Source organism: Denticeps clupeoides, unplaced genomic scaffold (genome assembly GCF_900700375.1).
Source record: "Denticeps clupeoides unplaced genomic scaffold, fDenClu1.1, whole genome shotgun sequence".
Taxonomy (NCBI): domain Eukaryota; kingdom Metazoa; phylum Chordata; class Actinopteri; order Clupeiformes; family Denticipitidae; genus Denticeps; species Denticeps clupeoides.
This window is the reverse complement of record NW_021629907.1, coordinates 1-13,551: the sequence shown is the minus strand read 5'-3', so window position 1 is coordinate 13,551 and position 13,551 is coordinate 1. Positions and strand designations below refer to the sequence as shown.

At 42.9% G+C, this 13,551-nt stretch overlaps 1 pseudogene; it reads left to right on the top strand.

Moving 5' to 3' along the window:
• The first annotated feature begins 813 nt into the window (after positions 1 to 813).
• LOC114776998 (remodeling and spacing factor 1-like) lies at positions 814 to 13,541 on the top strand (annotated as a pseudogene).
• The last annotated feature ends 10 nt before the right edge of the window (positions 13,542 to 13,551 follow it).

Below are 13,551 nucleotides of genomic sequence, written 5' to 3'. Positions count from 1 at the left end.
AAATGCTTGCTGTATAGTTGTGTTGTTTAGAAAGACTTTTTTGTCGCTTTTCCAATTTTTAAGATCATCTGAACTAGACATTAGACAACTAGACATCTAATTACATTAGATGCCATTTAAAACAATAACCTGACTTAAAATGTACTGTTAATGTGCCTTATATCTTATGTAGGGGTGCTGACGTCGGTGTTATTTTGATTGTCTGCTGCAATGAACATGTGATGAGCTGCGGACAGAAAGACATTTCTGCAAATTAAATCTCGGTTCGTTTAAGAAGTTAACAATTCTACCAACATTCAGCCATTCAGAAACAGATTCGGCACGAGTTGCGCAAATTGCATGTAAAAATGTTGCGTTTTAATAAGTCGTGCGGGTGTTATAAGATAAGAAACAGTTATGCAACAGTCATGTCACTGCGTCTAATGTAGTGAGGTGAAAGGTAAGAAATTACACATTGAAATGTAGTGGAGTTAAAGTAAAAAGTATTTCCAAAGGGATATATTTCAGTAAATGGGTTAGATTTGTCTGTGGCACCTGTACGTTACATAACAAGCCTTACTCTTGGGATCACTAATGCATCTATCTATGTATCTATCTGTTGTATAGAGCATAGATTCTTCATACACAATAAAAATGTCAATATGTTCAAGCCATATTCCAAAACAGGCAAACAAATCCCTGGAAACCGACGCGACGACCGGAGCTCTTTTCAGCGGAGGTGCGCGGGGATCCGACGTATTTAAGTGCCGCTGCAGCGTGAGCGCTTGTTTTGACGGTGTGAAGATGTTGGTCTCGGGTCGGGAGGGTTTTTTCTGTAATAGAACGTGACTGCCGGGTTATTCCTAATTCCCGCGGCAATTCCTGCTCACGGATGCGCGTTTGTTTACATTAGTGCTCCTCCGACTGTACCGCAAAGGCCTCTGGGCCACTCGCCTCTTCGACGCGCTGAATTGTGGGCAGTCATTGGTCCTCCGAGCTTACAGTCTTCTGCCCCCTCCGCTGGAAAAATGGCTGCCTCGGCGGCGGCGGTGGCTTCTTCCCCCGGGTTGTGCCCGGGCTTCGCGGTGATCTGCTCCTTTCTGGAGCGCTACGGAGCGCTGCTGGATCTGCCGGAGCTCACCTTCCCGCAGCTGGAGCGATATCTGCAGGAGAAGTCCTCAGGTGGGCTTTAAGAGGGACTGTGCGGTGTGGGAGGAGGACACCTCCATTGCATGAGTGCAAATGTTCGCGCTGGCTGTTGTGTTATTGTCTGGTATCAGCGCGTCGTGTTGCAATGCTGGAGTTTTCATTGTCGCCTGGGTTGCAGTAAACGCGTTGGAATGGCGCTAGACAGAGTTTCGAGCCGCAGTTAACTTTCGTTCGGTCGGTAAGATGCGTATTTTCTGCGACAAACAAATGCTTCTTGTCTCGGGATTTATTTTCCTGGCTTTATGTGGCCAGGACCCGTTTGCTCTCCATCACACATAGAAAACACAGCGATCCGCGCCGAGCCGAGCAAACGCTGCGCGCTTTTACACGGCAGCACAGCCCGCACGGCGCTACTTCGCGCTTGTTGTGCACGGCAGGAGGTTGCGGAGCAGCCACAATGAGCGGAATATTTACCCTTAAATAAATTGGCCCAGCCAGTCGTTTGCGGGGCTGCGGTGCGCATGCGCGGTCCGGCTAAACTCCTGCTGGCGCGGCCGCGCTGTTGTGAACTTCTGTCATTCGCCAGCCAGGGTTCTTCTGGTGGAATTAAAAGGTAATAATTCATTAATTGATTCTGCGTTTATCCATATGCTCGAAGACGCTTTACAAATCTAAACTAAAAACGAGGCGAGCAAAGCCGTTCATAGACGGAAAAAAAGCAAGCAAGAGGTTTGCATCAGAACGTTCTGTAATTACAAACGAGAGAAATGATTTGAACTAATACTTGTAGTTTTTTCGTTTTTCTACACGTCACCATTTACATTTGTTTGCTAATGACACAATCGATGAATTTTTTTTCTACTTTTAACAGTTCCTAAGTTATTGGTGGATCTTCATGTGAAATTGCTGAGGAAAGTCGGCAAGTCTGTGTCTGCAGACAGATGGGAGAAGTATCTTGTGAAGGCCAGTGGTTTTATCTGGGATTTATTATAGTGTTTCGTTATCCTTCGTGTCTGTTGTATGCTTAAGTTATGGTCTTCATTCATTTTCCCAGGTTTGCCAGGAGTTTAATGCAACATGGGCATGGGAGCTGGAAAAGAAGGGTTACAAAGAGATGACCGTGGAGTGCAAAACAGGAATTCTCAAGGTAAACTTTTGCTCTGGTTTAAGGGCTCATTCAGAGTAGTAATTTATCATTTTTAAATGAAGCAGTGCTCAGTACAGAGAGTGACGCTACCCTGAATTAATGTTATTTCATAAATAATTTTAAAATCCTGAAATGTCAGGAAAATGTCATAATGATCATAAACTCATGTTAATTATTTTGTTAATTTCTTAATCCAATTAAGTTACAGTGTGATTTTTGTGCTTTTCCCCTCAGTATCTGTGTGAATGTTCAGTTTTGATGACAATGTTAAGTTTAAAATGGCCATCAATGAGGAAGACCTGACAAGATGCGCCTGCAGCCCATTGGCAGGGATAAAGATGGTTTGATGTACTTGGTTTCAACTGGACCAGGACCACAATGTCCGTTATCTATGTGGAGGAGCAGGATGACCTGGATGGGTCATCGTGGAAATGCATTGTCAGGTATGTTGTCTGTTTATATTTACGGCATTTATCAGACATCCTTATTACATGGACAGTCCCCCCTGGAGACACTCAGGGTTAAATGTATCCGCTCAGGGACACCAATGGTTAGTAAGTGGGGTTTTCTATATATATAAAAGATTACTGTCTAGAGCTATCATGTTGTCATAATTAGATTGTACAAATCAGTGAAATCAGACAGTGCATGTTAAATATGTTACTACAACAATACAGAAAACCAAGCATTGGCTTAGATCACTGGTTAATTCATAGGTTTTAATTCCCATCCTCTCATTTGACACACTTCTCTACTAAGTACACCCAGATCTGGAGCGGAGTCAGGTGTGCAGGAACTGTATCACACAATAACAACAACTTTTTTAAAATAACCAGAAGAGAGAAAAAATAGCAACCTCCTGCACTGTTCCATCTTCTTCTCCTCCGGCTGCTCCCGTTAGGGGCTCACCACAGCAGACCAGCCGGTCTGGTTGTCCGTACAATGGATTGGCAAAAGTTTTATGTCTGATACCCTCCCCATTTACCCAGGATTGGAACTGACACCAAGAATCACACATGTCCCCAGTGGCTGGGTTTGAAATCGTCATGTAAATTATTCATATAAAGTGTTGTATATTTTGAAACTGCAGGGATAGGAATGACCTTGCTGAAGTCCTGGCCCTGCTGAAGACCCAGATTGACCCTGCTCTTCTGATAAAGAAAGAGACTGAAGAAGGGTCTTCCAGAAACAAGTCCAAGCCTAGATGATGAAGACAAAATGAAGAAAGGAGAGGAGGCTGTACAGGTAATTGCCAGAGCTGGATTTTAGTTTTAGGAATATAATTCTCTAATATAGATGTTAGTTTGTAACTGACATGTAATAATGACATTTTATTAATGTTGCAGGGGAGGTAAATTCTGAAAATGAAGAAAAGTCCACTAATGCATCACACGTTTCCAGCAAAACTGAAATTCAAGTAGAAGAAGCAGCAAAAGAAACCATAAAACAGGAGCTGATTGAAGCTGTGCCTTTCCAGATTGGTAACAAAAAGACTTTCAAAAGAGCGGGAGGATGCAACAATCAAAGAAAAAGTCCAGTTAGGAGTCAAGGAGGAAAGAAGAACAGCCTGACCATAATGCCAGGAGCCCTCAGAAGAGCAGGAGAAAAGCTGCCGATGAGCGTCAACGAGTAATTAAGCATGACCAACAGGCTAAAATCCCCCTGAAGAAAAGAGAGATGAAACGAAGTGCTGACTATGAGAACAGCAATGTCGCTAGCAGCAGCAATCAATGTATTCAACCCATCTAATGCATCCAATGCCTGCGATGGGACCAACCTGCAATCATGAATGGTGATGAAGTCACCAAGAACAAGCCACCTTGTTCTTCACTGGGAATACCAAAGGACGATGAGCAAAAGGACGACGTGGGCAAAACACCAAATGAAAATTTGCGAAAATGTGAAGAAAAATGAGAATAAGCTGAAGAATGTTGATGTGTAACATATAGTTTAGAAGAAGGGATGGAGATTGAACAGCCTGGAACATGTTCTTTACAGTCAAAAATGTCTACGGTGGTAGAACACAGTACATTAGAGTCATATGAACAAAGAGAGAAAAAGTACTCAACTTACTGATACTGAAATTTCATCTGGAGCAAATATTTCCACAAACATTGAAAATTTGGCTAAAATAGATGAATCAGCATTGAAAGTGAATACTTTGTCCTCTGAATCAGCAGACTTGTCAGAGTCACGAAATGATGCTCCAACCCAAATGAAGAGTTCAGCATCTCCTTCTGAACCCGGTGAAAGATCTGATGGTAAAATGTCAAGTAAAGAGGAGAAGATGGAAGAAGATGTCCTACCTGAACAGTCCATGAAAACAGAAACGTGTCAAGAAGTTGAAGCATCAGTTGCACCTCCTAATCCGATAGGTGAAACTCCCACTACCCACCTGCGAGAAGATTCTGCCATTTGTCCCCATTCTACAGACAAACATGGACAAGAACAGGACAAGTCTTCTGTCCTTAGGAATGTTGATATGGTTCCAACTAGTACAGTGTCTGAAGAGGCTGCAAAAGGTACAGGTGAAGTCCAAAAGACACCAAAACATCAGAACACTGCAAAAAAAGAAATGTCACACTTTGCCCTCAGTCATGAAGACAAGACTCCTGTCTTAATAGAAAGGATAGAAAAAGTAGACAATCGCCCTTCCCTCAAAGAGAGCGATAAAGCAGACAAGTCTCCAGCTCTTGGTAAAATGGATGAACGTTCTCAGGTGGTAGAATCAGAAAAAATGGACGTATGTGATGAGCCTTCAAAAGAATCCAAAATAAGTTGTCAATATTCAAGGCGCAAGACGTTAGGGTTTCTGCTAAAGGAACTGTAAAGAGCCCATAAAAGAATTGGAAAGGGTTGAGCCTGTGGAGGGCGCAGAAGAAGATCATTTTGAAAAGGCAGGCGCTGTCTCCAGAGTCACAGAGAAAGAAGGAAGCTGTATGGTAGATGAGGGAAATGCTTTGACTGAGACTGAAAAACAAAATGGCCCAGAAGTCACAAGTAAAGTGACTGTTGATGACACTTGGAGAATGGGCGCCTGTAAAGGAATGATCCCACTAACTGAAGCAACTGGCTCTTCTAAAGTAATTGCTGAGGGAAATGTTCAAAAAGAAACCTGTGCAGAGTCTGTAAAGGCCATGTCCTTGCAGCGCAATGGTGCAGAAAATGAAGAGGAGCCCATCGAACTTTCTTCAGTACCAGGTGAGCAGAGTAGTAACAGAAGTAACAGTGGTGCAGAAAACAAAGAGGAACCCACAGAACTCTCTTCAGTACCGGGTGAGCAGAGTAAGCCCACCCAGCCTTCACTTTGAGGAAAAATAACGCTGAATCTGAAAAAGAAAGGAAAGACGGGGACAAAACCGAGGCTGAATCTGAAAAAGAAAGGAAAGACGGGGACAAAACCGAGGCTGAATCTGAAAAAGAAAGGAAAGACGGGGACAAAACCGAGGCTGAATCTGAAAAAGAAAGGAAAGACGGGGACAAAACCGAGGCTGAAACTGAAAAAGAAAGGAAAGACGGGACAAAACCGAGGCTGAATCTGAAAAAGAAAGGAAAGACGGGGGACAAAACCGAGGCTGAATCTGAAAAAGAAAGGAAAGACGGGGACAAAATCGAGGCTGAACCTCAAAAGGAAAGGAAAGACGGGGACAAAATCGAGGCTGAACCTCAAAAAGAAAGAAAAGAGCGGGACAAAATCGAGGCTGAACCTCAAAAGAAAGAAAAGAGTGGGACAAATCGAGGCTCTGAACCTCAAAAAGAGAGGAAAGACCGGGACAAAACCAAGGCTGAACCTCAAAAAGAAAGGAAAGACCGGGACAAAATCGAGGCGGAACCTGAAAAAAGAAAGGAAAGACGGGACAAAATCGAGGCGGAATCTGAAAAAGAAAGGAAAGACCGGGACAAAATCGAGGCGGAATCTGAAAAAGAAAGGAAAGACCGGGACAAAATCGAGGCGGAATCTGATAAAGAAAGGAAAGACCGGGACAAAATCGAGGCGAAATCTGAAAAAGAAAGGAAAGACCGGGACAAAATCGAGGCGGAATCTGAAAAGAAAGGAAAGACCGGGACAAAATCGAGGCGGATCTGAAAAGAAAGGAAAGACCGGGACAAAATCGAGGCGGAATCTGAAAAAGAAAGGAAAGACCGGGACAAAATCGAGGCGGAATCTGAAAAAGAAAGGAAAGACCGGGACAAAATCGAGGCGGAATCTGAAAAAGGAAAGGAAAGACCGGGACAAAATCGCGGCTGAACCTGAAAAAGAAAGGAAAGAACGGGACAAAATCGCGGCTGTACCTCAAAAGAAAACCAAGACAGGGACAAAATCGAGGCTGAACCTCAAAAAGAAAACCAAGACAGGGACAAAATCGAGGCTGAACCTCAAAAAGAAACCAAGGACCGGGGACAAAATTGAGGCTGAACCTGAAAAAGAAATCCAAGACCAGGACAAATCGAGGCTGAACCTGGAAAAGAAATCCAAGACAGGGACAAAATCGAGGGTGAATCTGAAAAAGAAAGGAAAGAATGGGGACAAATCGCGGCTGTACCTCAAAAAGAAAACCAAGACAGGGACAAAATCGAGCTGGAACCTGAAAAAGACAAACCAAGACCGGGACAAATCGAGGGCTGAACCTGAAAAAGAAATCCAAGACCAGGACAAAATCGAGACTGAACCTGGAAAGAAATCCAAGACAGGGACAAATCGAGGGTGAATCTGAAAAAGAAAACCAAGACCGGGACAAAACTGAGGCTGATCCTGAAAAAGAAAGGAAAGAACGGGACAAAAATCAAGCCGCTCAGAAGGTGGCGTTAGATGGCCAGGTCGACGTGTCCTCAACTGAGACAAAAGAAAGTAATGTTCACCAAGCGAGTTCTGAAGAAAATTGGACTGAGTACAAGCAGAATGGGGAGAGGAGTGAGAATGACACGTCAGTGTTTCGTGCAGAAGAGGGTGAGGACGTTCAAGCTTCATCTGAGGACCAGAATGATGGAAGGGGTCAGAAGGTCCAGATGGCTTCACGTCATAGAGCCACCGAGCATCTGAGAGAACAGAGAAGGGCTGATTCCGAGACAGAAATGTGTGACGGACGGTCTCTGAGGAGGTCGCCTCGGATCTGCAGGCCCACGGCCAAGCTGGCTGAGATCCAGGACCGGAAACAAGACAAGAAGCCGACCACACCCCTGCCCACCAAAGAGAAGGTTACAGCAGAAGAGGATGTTGAGGAGGACACTCCAGCGCCGAAAAAAACCAAAAGAAAAGAAGGTCGACACTGATGCTCAACCAAAGGCAAAGGTAAAGAAAAAGATTTTTTACATTTACAGCATTTACCAGACACCCTTATCAGGAGTGACTTACAGGGACAGTCCCCCCCTGGGGTTAAGTGTCCTGCTCAGGGACACAAAGGTGGGATTTGTTCTCTGTTCTTATTATTCTGTAAAATTTGACCGGATGAGCAAACACTGATGAGAATATCACATTTGTATTACAGGGACGACGGAGACGGAGGGCAAGGTGGTCTAATACTCGCACTCGGCGCAAAAGAAAGGTTCGGATGAGGATGATGAAGATAACGATGATGATGAGAGTGACGAGAGTGAGGACGATGACAGTGATGAAGATTACAAAGTGGAAAAGCGGCCAAGAAGGAGGAACCGAGAAAAGAACAGTTCAGATTCATCCACATCCTGCTCTGATGATGATCAACCAAATGATGATCCCTGTAAACACTGTGGACTACCCAACCACCCTGAGCTGGTGGGTCATGTGACACTTTCCTTCATTGTACTTGTGAAATTCTGCATATTAACTCTCCTCTGCCATGTTATTGTAGATTCTACTGTGTGACTCATGTGATAGTGGATATCACACAGCGTGTCTGAGACCCACCCCTCATGATCATCCCAGATGGAGAATGGTCTGCCCTCCATGCCAGCATGTATGTACAGACAAAACGGACCCGCTAATGAGCTGCATGTCAGGTTTGTTAAGAGGGCTTATGTCTGTTATTTTTTTTGACTTGCAGAAACTTCTCTGTGAGAAGCTGGAGGAACAGTTACAGAACCTTGATTGCAGTTTTGAAGAAGAGGGAACGCGCAGAGCGTAGGTAAGAACCTTTTAAGGTGATTATTTTGCTTATCTAACATTGTAATCACACATAACAAAATCTTTCAATCCCCTTCAGGAAGGAGCGTTTGGTCTATGTTGGGATCAGTGTGGAAAATATCATACCCCATCAGTAAGTGCTAGAGTTTATTACAGCACCGTTCATTCATTCTACTGAGATTGCTGCAAACACAGCATAAATATAATTCCACATTAATTCACTGTTTCCAGTGTTATGAGCAGGAGTTTAGGAACCTTTTTATTACTGAAGATGATCAAAAAAGTCTCTTAGGGAATATATATAACACCACTTGAAGGTTTAGGGTATTTAGATATTTCCTTTATAAGAATAATAGTCATTGACAAAGTTTCACATAATGATTTAGTTGAACCCACATTGGATTCAAAGATACTGTACTAGTGTGAAAGGTATTTTTTATTGCTTTTTCAATTCTGTTTTCAGCCATACTAAATAATTGACTAATTGTGAAAGAAGTGTTAAAGAAAACATTCTTCCATTTTACTTGGTACTAATTATTGCTGATAAAATTTCTAAAAGTATTTTTTAAAGTATGTTTTTATTCAATCACTTCATCAGAGAGTTATGACAGTTTTCTGTGTTAGTGACTATTTTGGGGCTGAAACAATGGGGTATTTGTATCAGTGCATTTGATGATGACAGGTTTATCTGCACAGGTTAACATAGTCCAGAATGACGAAGTATTGTATGTAGTAGCCATGGGCTTCTCCCATTTAGTTTCAAAAAACATCACTAAAGATACCTATTTTCAAGGTGGAGCCAGAAGAACACAAAGAGCAAGAATTGGAAAAAAAAGAAAAGAAAGAAGTTAAGAAAAGCAAAAACTGGGGCAGAAGGTCAACAAGAGCAAAGAAATACATAAGCTACAGGTATTAACACAAATATGCTTAATTGTTCTTTTTGGCATAATTATCATGAGTCTCAAATGTAAGTATTTTCACTGTCTGCTGCTTTTAGGTTTGACGAGTTTGATGAAGCTATTGAAGAGGCAATTGAAGAAGACATCAAAGAGGCGGAGGGTGGAGGTGCAGTAGAGACTTTGGTCCAGATTATAACACCCAGTTTCGGTTGAGTTTTAGAGACAAAAGCTAATGCATTGGGCATCATTGTAATTAATAATTGATTAATTGGGAATGGAATCTAAGGTTGAAACCTAAATGTTTAGGTTCACTTTTGGTTAATTATGTGCAATTGCTGGGACAGATAATATTATGAATGTAAGGCCCTCAATGTTCAATGTCTGTCCCAGCAAATATTTCACCACCCCATGAAGTGTTTGAAACCTCAACATTTATCTCTATCCTCAATTCCATTAATTTTATGGCAGAGATCTTATAATGATGATGGAGAGTCAAACCACCATGTTAGCAAAATACACTGCTCACAAAAATTTATAGAGAGCACAAAATAAGACATCTAGATCTGAATGAATGAATATTCGTATTAAATACTTTCTGCATAGTTGAATGTGTTCACAACAAAATCACATTAATCTTATTTCCATCAATAATTTTGATCAACCCATGGAGGTCTGGGGCAACGACCAGATGTGCTCAATTGGATTCAGTTCTGGGGAACGGGCGGGCCAAGTCCATAGCATCAATGCCTTCGTCTTGCAGGAACTGCTGACAGTCCAGCCACGTGCATTCTTGCATTAGGAACCTAGGGCCAACCGCACCAGCAAATGGTCTCACAAGGGGTCTGAGGATCTTATTTTCTGAGGATCCCCTTGCCAATCTTGGTGTTCTCTGGCAAATGCAAGACATGCTGCACGGTGATTGGCTGTAAGCACAACCCCCACCTGTGGACGTCGGGCACTCGTGCCACCCTCATGGAGTCTGTTTATGACCGTTTGAGCAGACACATGCACATTTGTGGCCTGCTGGAGGTAATTTTGCAGGACTCTGGCAGTGCTCCTCCTGTTCCTCCTTGCACAAAGGTGGAGGTAGTGGTCCTGGTGCTAGGTTGTTGCATCCTCCAAGTCTTCTGATGTACTGGCCTGTCCCCTGGTAGCACCTTTATTCTCTGGACACTACGCTGACAGAAACTGCAAACCTTAACACAGCTCACATTGATGTGCCATCCTGGATGAGCTGCACTACCTGAGCCACTTGTGTGGGTTGTAGACTCATCAGCCGGCAGGCATAGGAAGTGAGAAGTGGCCTGTGATCACCACCTGCAGGACCACGCCTTTATTGGGGACGTCTTGCTAATTGCCTATGATTTCCACCTGTTGTCTATTCCATTTGCACAACAGCATGTGACATTGCTTGTCAATCATTGTTGCTTCCTAAGTGGACAGTTTGATTTCACAGAAGTGTGATTGACTTGGAGTTACATGTGTTGTTTAAGTGTTCCCTTTATTTTTTTGAGCAGTGTAGTTTGAATGGGGTAAAGACCAGGATGACTCCTGCGCTCCACCACAGCATGAGTTTGACTAATCCTGGCGTTCAGGCCAGGCCTGTCCGTCTGAAACCAGCCCAGATCAAAATAGTTGTAATATGGTTTCTATTATTGTTTCTATCCCTGATCACAAATGGGCAAATCCAATAGTCACGCTCCCTAATATATTTAAGAATTTCTTCCCTTTCATTTTGTGTCATATTAATACTCCCAAGTTCCACATTGGGATCGCCTGTGACAATCATTGAAGATGATTCTGACTGTGAAAGGTTGAAATCAGAATGTTTGTGTTGACATTTGAAAAGAATGAACAATCTAGACTCCTGCAGGTGCTGGCAGAGGCAAGGACATGGCCAACATCACAGGCCACCGTGGGAAGGACATGTCTACCATTTTACAGGAAGAGGGCAAGGAAAACAGAAGGCCACCACGTCCGAGTGCTGGGCAGCGTAGAAAAAAAACGGCGGCGTCTCAATGACCTGGACAGTGACAGCACCGTGGATGATGATGAGAGTGAAGAAGAGTTCTGCCTTAGTGACAGGTGGGATTTCGGTGTTGCCAGTATAGTTGTTTTTGGTGGTCTGTCTTCATTTTAATTTTCGTTTTTAGTCTATGGACACATCTATTATTTTTTTTGTTTTTTATAAGTATTAGTCACATTCAGAATAATTTTAATCTGTCATAATCTAGTCAGAATGATCCATGATCCATCCATTTTAGTCTCATTTTAGTCAATGAAGACTGTACTTTAGTCTCTTTCTTTTTTAGTAATGCAATTCTATTTATAACCCAGTCAATATAGTACAAGAACAGACAAAAACAACATATTCTTTTTGTCAAACCAATTTCGTAATTAAATCAGGATTGAAGAAGAGACATCATGGGAAAGTGAAATGCTGCATTATAAAAATAAAATTAAAGAGGAAACAACATCTTGTTTTCATCAATGAAAATGACGAGACATTTTAGTATAGTTTTTATTTTGTAAAACACATTTAGTAGTGTTTTTAATATTAAACAATATTACATGACAAAGATATTTCATCATAAGTTTTGTTGACAAAAACAACACTTATTGCAGGACACAATTCTTCTAAGTAGACATTTTGTAACTGATTGATTTAATTAAGCAAGATTTCATTATGTCTGCAGCACGGAAGAAGAGTTTGTGGTGTCTGAATACGATGCAGAGAGTGACGCAGACGCCCAGTCACGTGAAGACAGTGACATTGGAAGCTGTGGCGGCCCACAATTCAGAGGTTCAGCCTGGTCCCGGAAGCCCATTAAGCGTCGGTGGAACACCCGGCAGCCCCGGGCCCGGCGTAGGCCAAGAGGGTACTCTGATGATGAGGAGCTGGAGGAGACGGAGGATGAGGAGGAAGACGAGATGGGTGAGGTTCTCTTCTGCCCTGCTTTTCTGCACTGCTCCTCAGGAAATTTGCTGAATGTTTCCTGTTTTGCTGCAGTCACCGAGGGCTCCAGCGAGTTCAGTGACAGTGACCTGGACATGCGGCGGCGGCGCTCACGTAGGAGCCAGAAGAAGCAGGTTAACTATTGTGAAACATCAGAATCGGAGGGATCTCAACCTTCCAACAAGAAGAAAATAAAATCCCGTCACAGACTGTCCACTTCAGACAGTGAAGGTTGGTGAAATCTGGCGCTCGGATTATTTATTGTGAATGCCAAGACTTTCACAGAATGTATTCATGGCTAATTGACCTTTATTTATTTATTTGTTTGTTTGCTATTTATGGGTTCCGGGGGGGTTCCTTTCACTCTGCATAGACATTTTTTTCAGTTTCTAAAAACATTTTCCATCTACGATGAAGTCTTGAGACTGAAAAAAGTGTTTCATTGTGCTGTGTGATAAAGGAAATGCACAAAACACAAATCTTTATGCAGGGAACATATCAGTCCAGGATGAATTTTACATTCGGAAACATCATGCAGCTGTACTGCTAGCGTTTAATATGCTTGTTAAATTCTCGTGAAATAACTGAAAGAGTTCGTTTTGATAGCTGTAATTTGTACATAATATGGATTTATTGGCGATATTGCTCCCTTTGACTGCTGTTCTGTTTCTGGTCCTTCAGCAAGCTTCAGTTCCAGAGACTCTTGTGATTACATAAGAAATTCTTCCAGCATCAATTCAGCAGAAGAAGGTGCAAAGAAACGCCGTCAGCACTTGCCACTGAAACGCCGGAGAGCATCTGAGGACGATGACTATTCAGATGACTCTGAAGAAGAGGAGCGCCCCGTGCGCAAGCGGGTGAACCGCATTGACTCTGATGATGATGATGATGATGATGAAGAGGTGAAAACCAAAAGCACATCAGAAAACACGAAAGAGGATTCCAATAAGCCTCAAAGGCTTGCCGTGGAGGAAGAAGTGGAGGCAGCAGCTCTTGAGAAAGGGTCCAGTCCACTTGATTACAATTTGGTTGAGCTTCCCCCTACCAATGGACAGAGCCCTATGAAGGGACTAGAAGGCTTCATCTCCCGGCCTGTAGGGGGCATTGGGACTCCTAGCCTGATTGGCCACGTCGGCCCAAAAAACAGCACCACCCCTGTTTCTATGGCAACCAATGGTCTAGCTTCCCAAGAGATAGTGCCACAGGATGAGGAAGAGGATGACCTCTTTGGTGTCACAGACCTTGTGGATTATGTGTGCAACAGCGAACAGTTGTGAAAAAGAAGAGAATGGTAATAATAAACTTGTTTTTTTTCCTCTCT